Below are 10411 nucleotides of genomic sequence, written 5' to 3' on the forward strand. Positions count from 1 at the left end.
ATGACCTCAGATGTTAAGTCCCATAGTGCTCAGAGCCATTTGAACCGTTTGAACAGCTTCCGTCCCAGAATCATAACGTATTCTTGGACTTCGCATGCTTCATGGCATATTCTGAGGACCCGCGTGGTCACAAGTTTACGTCTACCGGCATCAAACAACGTTCATCTCGTCTTCATGTTTACTGCGCTCGTAACCGTACCGTCCGCGGATCCCCACGTCAACTGCCATCAAGTATTTACTGAAGCATCGCATTGCACCTCCAGATATGGAGCACGTAAACTGGTGTCGCTTGGCCCGCACGCTATCTCGCCTTGTTACTCGTATAAACGGTTTCCTTGTTCAAGAGAGAACAGGAGAGGGAAAATTCGGAAGGAAATATAGAAAACATAAGGGAAATGTGTGTGTGTGTGTGTTGTTTGATGATGTCAGCGCACACACGAAAATTAGTACGAACAAACGTGGTGAAAATGGCTAGAAAGGTCATAAATTGAATACGAAAAAGTCAGCCACTCTTACACTCACTACCAACCTCATTCACGGTCACACGCAAATCACATCCTCTCACACCTCTTACAGTAACGAAATATCAGTGAAATGTCGTAAAAACTGATTATTGAAATGCAAGCAATACAAGAGAAGAGCTAAAATGACAAGACAGGGAAATGTGACGGGCTGATGACCACTTACAAAAAATATGGATGATTCAGGGACCATAATAATACTTTAAAAAGCTATCCGTGATATTTTCAGGAACAAGTTGGACAACTCACAAAACCTTAAAAGTCACGTGACATTCATTTGACTATCGTTTAAAGTAGAGGGCAAGTCTGCGGGCAAATGAGATGTTGCTCTCTGGTCTGAAAGAGTAGGAGCATCCTAAATTGTGGCGCATCGTGATTCGTACGGTACAAGCACCACACAGTGGAAGGTCGTCTGGCCGGAGCAAGAAGCCAAGAGTCGCGTGGCTGTGTCCAGTGCGAAGACAAGTAAGAAGTACCTCAACCCGCCTGCGTGGATGGAAGGAGGTACGCCGCGGCAGCGTTGTAGGATTCACTATACGCTTCTCATTGTCTGTCACTTCCAGCCACTCTTCTTCCCATCCAGGCATGACTCTGCGCCTGACCAGCAAAGTGATAGTATGTAGGTTCAAATGGTCCAAATGGCTCTGAGCACTATAGGACTTAATTTCTAAGGTCATCAGTCCCCTGGAACTTAGAACTACTTAAACCTAACTAACCTAAGGACATCACACACATCCATGCACGAGGCAGGATTCGAACCTGCGACGGTAGCGGTCGCGCGGTTCCAGACTGTAGCGCCTAGAACCGCTCGGCCACCCGGCCGGCCGATAGTATGTGCGGGTTTGGCATACTGAACTACCTGATGATGTAGACATGCCTCCTTGGCTGCTACGTCTGGAATTTTGTTTCACTTAATACGCATGTGACTTGGCAACCAGCAGTCTTTGCAGGTGGAGGAGAGCGTACTGGCTATTCTAGACAACTTCATCTGTTGGGTGCAAGTCTTATAGTGATGTAAGGGCACTCAGGGAAGGGGAACAGACGAAGAATTTAGCATTAGCGACTCATTTCATCCGCTCCAACGCCCTCAAGCCGGCGTGCAATTCGGTATCAAAAAAGGGGAATTCCTGAGGTGGATCTTGAGGGCAAGATCTGGGAAAATAACAGGGCAATGGAGTCCCCCTGTTTATACCGTCGGTGATTATAGCTATAAGTTGTGGTGCTTATTTAAAATGTCATAAAATATGGCATTGAAAAGGGACGCAGGAGTGCAGCACCTCCTAGACAGCATTACAAAGAAACTGCACTGGAAATCTGTACAGTCGGTTAAAACTCTGCTTTGGGAGTTGGACTTCCGCGACACCAAGTTCACTCTAGAATTCTTTTCACGCCGATCCAAAACATCATTATTGTTCGTGACCGACTGGACAAAAGGCATCCCATAGTTGGACGAACAACGGTAAGCTATGCTGGTGAAATGGAAGCAGCAAGGATCTTATATGCTTGACGCAATACGAGTAGGTGCCGTCGGATTGTGAGCGGCGGTTCCACGGCCTTCGCACAGAGACTGCGTATGGCTCTGGTCCTCTAAGCACCCGTGACCAATCTGATCCCTCACCATGGATAGCGTCATTGATCCTCAAGTAAAAAGGCATTCCGACCCGTAAGAAGTGCAGTGTTAGTCCAGCCGCGATCTCACGAAAGCTCTACACAAGTGGAACGCATGCGCTAGATCTGGACTAAGGTACTTCATGATATTCAGACTTCAGGTACTTCAGGTGTGATAACCACGACAGTCTGGAATAAAAATGAGGTTCAGAAAACCCACGAGTCTTTGAAAATGTACAATGTGTCTCTCATATTCGAACCAGGGAAATTAAAAATGCTAGAAGAACGATTAAAATTGACACACACACGCACACGCACACAAACGCACATTTATTTGCAGAATATGTAAAACCCGTCTTGACTGCCCACTTCCATAATCTCTTGACTGTAATTTGCAACTGACGATTCGCTGTTACAGCATTGGAGGAAGAATATAAAACTGTAAAATCGTCCACATGGAAACTGCAGTGTACAGGTCTCCTTACTGCTAATGTTATACTGGTTGTGAATATGACAAAGAGGTAACACTTAAGAGACTTCACCAGGGAACGCCATTCTCTTGCTCAGAACTGTTCAACAGCACATCACCAGCTTTGTACCTAAAAAAGAGCATAGGTACCAAGGACTGAATGAAGATGGAGAGCTGGCAATGAAGGCATTGATGATTGGTGGCCCTAACATAGAATACTGTGTCTCTAAGTAGCGTCGTGCACCTTTCTCATGTCGAATGCTGTTTACCTAGGAAAGCCTGCTGCATAGCCGTCTCTCGCAGGGTCAGTTTGTCGACGGTGGATGAATATCTCCTGAATCCACACCGAGAGTGACTATGGAGCAGCCTGGTCTCTAACGTTGACACCACACGACGGTTGACCATTCGCTCTACGATCTTTTCTAGAGAGCTCGTTACAGCGACTCTCCGTTAACTACTGAGACACGTTCGGCACTTTCCCAATTTGAGGTGAGGTACCAAAATTGCGTCCCTCCACGAGTTGAGAAATTTTCCTGTCCGCCATATGAAATTAAAACATTCTAAGGGAGTTCCTTTTGATATTGTTAGCAAATGTCGGACCTTGCTCTATCGGATTTTGTCGCGACCGGGAGCACTGTCACGAGCGTCAGACAGTTTCGAATCCAACTCCCATTCGGAGAAGGGGCAGTTACAGGAATCAGAGTTGTTGGACTTGAAAGCCAAATCAACCCTCTTCATGGTGCGACGGTAGCGGTGAAACGCTGGACCGTGGTTGGCAGTGGCAATAATCGTCGCAAAATGCTGTTCCGTTGTTTGGGGGATGTCTTCAGCCATTGTTTGGAGACGTTCCTGTTTCAGCATTGCTGCTATAAGTCCTGATGGTTCCACATATTTCTGTAGACCAAGTGGGGCTTTCTGGCTCTCCTTTATGATGCTTCGAGCTTTCGCCCTCGCTACTCGAAAGGCTGTGATGTATCCTGTTGGGTGACACTTAAAGCGTCGCAGAGCGACACGTTCGACCCGGACTGCTGAAGGATACTCACGAGTCCAGCGAAGTACAGGCTACTCTCTAACATAGCCTGAAGTCTGTGGGATAAGTAAGTCGGCGGCATGGTGGATCATGCGTGTGACGTAGTCCACCCATTCCTGAATGCTACCTCAGTGTTGAAACACACTCAGCTGGCAGAACAGATCGTTTGTCATGGTGGCTGTCTTTCAAACATTGCTTCAACTGGTAACTGAATGCAGAGTGGGAATGGGTCAGTGGAATGAAGGTCATCAGTAATCTCCTACTGAGCACAATTGGTGAGGGCTTCAAAGTAGGAAGAAAAATATACAAATGGTGATGACCAAGTAGCAGCTTTTAAATGAGTAGAAGTGCCCATATTGAGCATACACAGCTCCTGAGACACTATAAAGCTCTCTATAAATCGACCCCTGTGGCAAGAAGAGTGAAATCTCCATACAGCTTTACGGGCACTGAAGTCTCCCAGCAGGAGAAATGGTGGGGGGAGTTGGTCTACAATATTTTCGAGAGCCTGCTGTGGTGGCAAGTACAGAGAGCGTATGGTAATCCTTTGACCCACATTAACTGCAACGGGAACTACTTCCTGGGCAGTAACCGGACATAAAGTACATGTGCGCGTTATTGACAAATACAGTGGCCACTATCTTGGCCTTTTTCTCCAGTCAGATCATCCTTGCAGTGGAGGTCATAGCCCTGTAGCTTATGGGCATCAGTCCCAAGCATTGAAAACGGTCTGCTGCTGCTTGGGACAGTTCTGCGCTGAGATTTTCCACTCCTCCTCATGCGCTCTGAACCGACTGATGTTCCACTGCAGTACGTGAACAACTGTATCAGTGAGAGTTTTCCTTCACCCTGACATTGCTCCGGGGTTGTGATCGAGTGACGTTTGGAGGGTTAGTAGTGGAGCAAGATTGCTCCTCCAAGCAAACTTCATATTCCATTGTCTCTGAAGCTATGTCGTTGGAGCCGAAAGATAAAATGAGATCTATGTGATCTGACAGTTTACGATCTTTCTTCTTGTACGGCTGATGCTTCCCATGTAGCTTGGTTGCCAGGGAAGACTTTGGAGGAAACACTGCTACAGTGCTAGTGGCACTGCTGGCCTGCTTATTGGATCCTCCCTTTTGAGGTGCCAGAAGCTCAACAGTGTTGCCGACCATGGCTTTTCAGATGTACTCGGGGAAGAAATAGCTTCCATAATAGTAGCTCCTTTACAACTGCATTGACAAATGCACATATTAGTGCTGACAGTAACAGCCTTCATTTTGTTGGGGCATTACGTTTCTGAACAGGCTTTTTCAGAGCTTAATCTAACAAAATAGTGACAATAGGAGGTTTCAATATTTCATAGATCTTGTTCGCTCATCATACTTGATACATTTGGTCGTTTTTAGCTCTTGAACCTTTTTTTCACAGTAGGCACTGCAGTATCTACTCCAGACGGGGTGATCACCGCAGCAGTTAATATACTTCCGAGACGATGAGCACACGACTTCTTCAAAGACGGCCTTACCACATATGAGCCAAAAGGCGTTCCCCTTATTTGCCAGAGTAAGGTTCCCATAGCGCTCTGAATTGGTAACTAAGACATGACATTTAAGGCAATGAAGCCAGCCTTAATATACTCTGGAAGCATTAAACGTTGAAGAAGTTGTATGAAAAAAGAAATGAGATTTCATCAGTTCACCATCTACCATTTTTATAACTTTTTGTACATCGGATAGGCCATCTAGAGCCCACTTATCCTTCAATTATTCTTTGGATTCCTTGGAAATATATATATAGTATCCTTGTATGACAGCATATCTTCTGTATAGTTCAAGGTATTGCTTGGTTCCATGTCAATGACATATTTCCCAAAGAATTTAGGAGTCAGGAGAATTATTGTTTGTTGGTACCAAGACGTTTTAAGTAACAGTCAAGCATTCCACCTGCTAGCTTATCGTAAAACGTACAGGGGTTGGAAAAAATTTAGAACCATCGCGAGAAGTGGACGTACGAATATAAAGCAGATACTAAGCCAGCCTGGAAATTGCTTTGCTGTACTCGTATTTTATCGCCTGTGCAATGTCCACATAAAGTTAGAAGGGTCGGTCGTAATCAGAACAGCGTTACGTGTAGTTATGAGTGCTTAGGTTGGAGCTACGTAAATTGGAACGCGGGAAAATTGTTGGTGCTCGTATCGTGGCTGCTGGCGTAACCAAGGTAGCGGATGTGTTTAGTGTCTGAAGTGGCACCGTATCAAAAATTTATATCGCGTACAGGGAGAGCGGGAAAACGCCATCCGCTAAGTCCCAACTAGGACAAAAGTGTATGCTGAGTGATGGTGACAGACGGTCATTGAAGAGGACTACGACGAAAAATATGGGGACGACATCTATGGAAGTCACTGCTGAATGTTACGGACGTGAACCCTGTCATAACCAACACGAAGGGAGCTCCAGACGTAGGGAACTGCAGATCTAGCAGGAATTGAAAAACCACTCATAAGGGATGCAAATATCTGTAACAGCAAAACATCGTGCCGGAGCCATAAAACCTGGACTATGGAGCGATGAAAGAAAGTCATTTGTTCGGATGAGTCTTGCATCACACGGTTCCAAACTTCTGGTCGTGTTGAAGTCCCATGAGTGAAACATGGCTGGGATTCGGTGACGATTTGCGTAACTGTATCTTGGTACTACATAGGAGCGAAGGTTACTGCGCAAGATCGCGTTACTGCCAATCACTATGTGACAGTTTTCGCTTATAAGGTCCATCCCATTGTACAAAATCTCTTCTCCGAAGGGTCATCGTATCATCCAAAGTGACAGGGCCCCTGTCCACACAGCTCGCATCGCCCAAGACTAGTTTTGTGAGCATGAGGATGAACTGTCTCATGTCCGCTGCCCATCTCAACAGGTCTTAATACTACAAAGTGTTTGTGGTCTACTTTCAACAGAAGGGTGCGCCCTCCACCTCCTCAATCGTTACCAGAACTCGTCACTATTTCGCAGGAAGAATGGGATCAGATTCAATTGAAAATCGTACAGAACCTGTATTTATCCGTCGTGAGACGACTGAAAGCTGTTTTGAATGCTAATGGTTATTATTGGTCACGTTAATGTGTTGTTAACAGGTTTTTCCAAATTTTTGTCCACCTTCTGCAAGGTATATGACATGTTTCTTTTCTACATGTAACTACTGAATTAATAAAAAAAATTCTTGGAGTTGTTTAAACATTTTCACAGTGGAAGTACATAAATGTATCGCTTCAATCCACCGTGAACTTCTAATACGCAAGAATAACTTTATATTCCGATGTAAAAGACACTGCTTCTGGAAAGCGAGACAAAGTACCTAGAAAGCTACTGACAATGCTTGCAGTAAGTTATTAAAAATTGAGTAAAATATTAAAATACGTAATTTAGACGCAGTAAAAAGAAACTGCGAAGAAAGAAGTGTTTGGTAACCCGTTAGGTACCTCCTGGTGCACATACATACATACATACATACATATATACAGTATACATAGAAGTTGTAGCATTATAAAATTGCAGCGAAATGCAGAAAGATCTGCAGCGGATAGGCGCTTGGTGCAGGGAGTGGCCACTGACCCTTAACATAGCAAATGTAATGTATTGCGAATACATAGAAAGAAGGATCCTTTATTGTATGATTATATGATAGTGGAACAAACACTGGTAGCAGTTACTTCAGCAAAATATCTCGGAGTATGCGTACGGAACGATTTGAAGTGGAATGATCGTATAAAATTAATTGTTGGTAATGTGGGTGCCAAGTTGAGATTCATTGGGAGAGTCCTTAGAAAATGTAGTCCACCAACAAAGGAGGTGGCTTACAAACACTCTTTCGACCTATACTGAGTATTGCTCATCAGTGTGAGATCCGTACCAGGTCGAGTTGACAGAGGAGATAGAGAAGATCCAAAGAAGAGCTGCGGGTTTCGTCACAGGGCTGTTTGGTAAGCGTGATAGCGTTACGGAGATGTTTAGCAAACTCAAGTGGCAGACTCTGCAAGAGAGGCGCTCTGCATCGCGGTGTAGCTTGCTGTCCAGGTTTCGAGAGGGTTCGTTTCTGGACGAGGTATCGAATATATTGGTTCCGTCTACTTATACTTCCCGAGGAGATCACAAATGTAAAATTAGAGATATTCGAGCGCGCACGGAGGCTTTCCGGCAGTCGTTCTTCCCGCGAACGATACGCGACTGGAACAGGAAAGGGACGTAATGACAGTTACACGTAAAGTGCCCTCCGCCACACACCGTTGGGTGGCTTGCGGAGTATAAATGTACATGTAGATGTAGATGTAGATGTAGATTATCGAAAAGAGAAATAAAGAAGTATGGTAGCGTATAGAAAGACTGCAAAACTCTCGGAAGATGTTTGGAGATTACTCAGTGGAAAAAAGTAAGTAAGAAACAGATTAATACTGAAATGTCATCAAATGTCATCGATCAATTTAAACTGAAGTATTCTATTCCATTAATAGTCGAAATAGCGAACTGGGTTCATGAAAGACATTCAATGGACGCTCCTTACGCGACTTTCCTGTCAACACTCTATAATTATTAAGTAACAGCAGCTTATTTAAGAGAACACTTAAGAAGATAAGCAGTGACGTTCTTACTCTCAACCTTTTAACTCCGGGAAAGGTCGAGCTGTTAGGAAACGAGAAAAAAGGCCACATAAAAAAGTTGGAACAACACGCCAATTAGGCTGCAGCGGTGCTGCTTTGTGCCGGAGGTGGCTCGTTACCGTGACTGAGACGTCCCCCAGCAGAGCGGCATTAATAATTTCTCCACCTGCGTTGACCTTACTGCTAATGCTAATGGGTAGCGCGGTACGGAGGTCGACCTAAGACCCCGACTGCAAGCTACATATCGACAGCAGAAGGTGTCTCGCCTTACCGAAGAGACATGCTCCTAGTGTCGTCTTCCCGGGCGCCTACTGATGTATTCTACTGGTATGTTAAACTGCGTCGCTTCCCACGCCCGGGTTCCCGGGTTCGATTCCCGGCGGGGTCAGGGATTTTCTCTGCCTCGTGATGACTGGGTGTTGTGTGCTGTCCTTAGGTTTGTTAGGTTTAAGTAGTTCTAAGTTCTAGGGGACTGATGATCATAGTTGTTAAGTTCCATAGTGCTCAGAGTCATTTTTAAACTGCGCGACCGGAAGTCTCTAGAAACCCAATATTGTTCGTGCCGAAGACGTTAGAATTAAGTCAGGATAAAGGACTTTGCTGCTATCACAGCGCATCACACAGTGGTGAAAATAAATTTTGCTTATTGCCTAAACTTTAATATTGAGTGTTATGATCCAAGAATAAGTTATTTCAATCCATCGGATTGTCTGTAATGTAAGTCTAGGGAAAATGGTCCATGTTTCTACCGTGAGCGAGCACTACTTGGAGCCTGTGGCAGCCGCACTGCATTGCAGTACTTGTGCCGTATGTCATTAAGATAGCTGTGTTGCTTCAGATTCGTTCGGACAACAGTAACGTAGTTCACGGCTCCGTATAGTAAACCTAACGGAGCAGGGAATGAGAAAGGTAGACGTCGCAGCGAATTTTGCTGGAATCTGTAGCGAGTTTCTAGCGACAGGATACGTTGGGGAGCCCCTCAGAAGTGGACACGGAAGGAAAACAGCAGGTGTGCAGGACCGACATCTGCGCGTAAAAAGAAGCAGAAACCAACAACACATAGCTACACATCTACGACAGCTGTTCCAAACATCCAGAGGATTGCAGGTGTGCATATAAACGGTACGAAGTAGGCTCCATGAGCAGATATTACATGCCAGAAGATCTCGCAAGGCTCCTCTAAAACGGGTTTGGTGAGGTGCTCGTATTGCACTAGCACGAAACCACTCTTTGTGGGCTGCGGAGCAGTGGGATATAACGCTCTTCTCTGATGAGACACGTATCAATACTGCCTTTCGTGACAATGAGGATAATGTTTACACCCTGACTGTTTCGTAGACCCTCCTCAAGGCCGTTCAGTCATGTTTTGGGGAGGAATCATATATGGCCTTCGAATACCCTCTGTGCCGGTACATGGGGGGGAATGGCCTGTGTGAATTATCGGCACTGCGGTTTCATTTGTTGAACATATTGGAGAGGGATAAACGTTGATGGACGACAATGGACGCCCTCATCGTCACAATATTGCTAGTGGAGCATAGAATCAGTCGGATGGAATGGCATCCGTATTTTCCAGGTCTTAGCTGCATTGAGAATCCATGGACCATGCTAGAACGAGCTTTTTTCGATTATCCTGTCGCGCCAGAGATCTTACATAGCATCATAGGGATGGAGAAAGGGATAATATCCCGCATGCTTGTCTCGACGGTATGGTAAGGGGTTTGCCTAAAGGCATTCAAAAATGTCAGTTACTAGGAAGGTAAACTGGTTCACAGAGTTTTATGCAAAAAGACAGTGGGAAGGAACTGTAGTGTTTGCAATAGAATCTTTTGGAAGATTTTGTTCTTTTGTTTGATTTTATCAAGTTTTGTTATCTTATGACTGTATGTGACAGAACAAAATCATTTTTTCTCCCTGTTATGTCAAGTATTGACAATAAAGCATTTTGCAACATTTGTCTTGACCACCTCTATTTTATTCGCCGAAACGTGTCTGGTGCACTGAACCCGGAATTTCCATCAATTCTTCCCGAAGCTCTATAAACAACTGGTACAGGATTTCTGAGCAATTGATTCAGTAAGCAACGGGTGCAGCATCTCATCACAAATGTATTTGGTTCAAAAGGCTCTGAGCACTATGGCACTCAA

This window comes from Schistocerca americana, chromosome 1, assembly GCF_021461395.2.
Source record: "Schistocerca americana isolate TAMUIC-IGC-003095 chromosome 1, iqSchAmer2.1, whole genome shotgun sequence".
NCBI classification, from domain to species: Eukaryota; Metazoa; Arthropoda; class Insecta; order Orthoptera; family Acrididae; genus Schistocerca; species Schistocerca americana.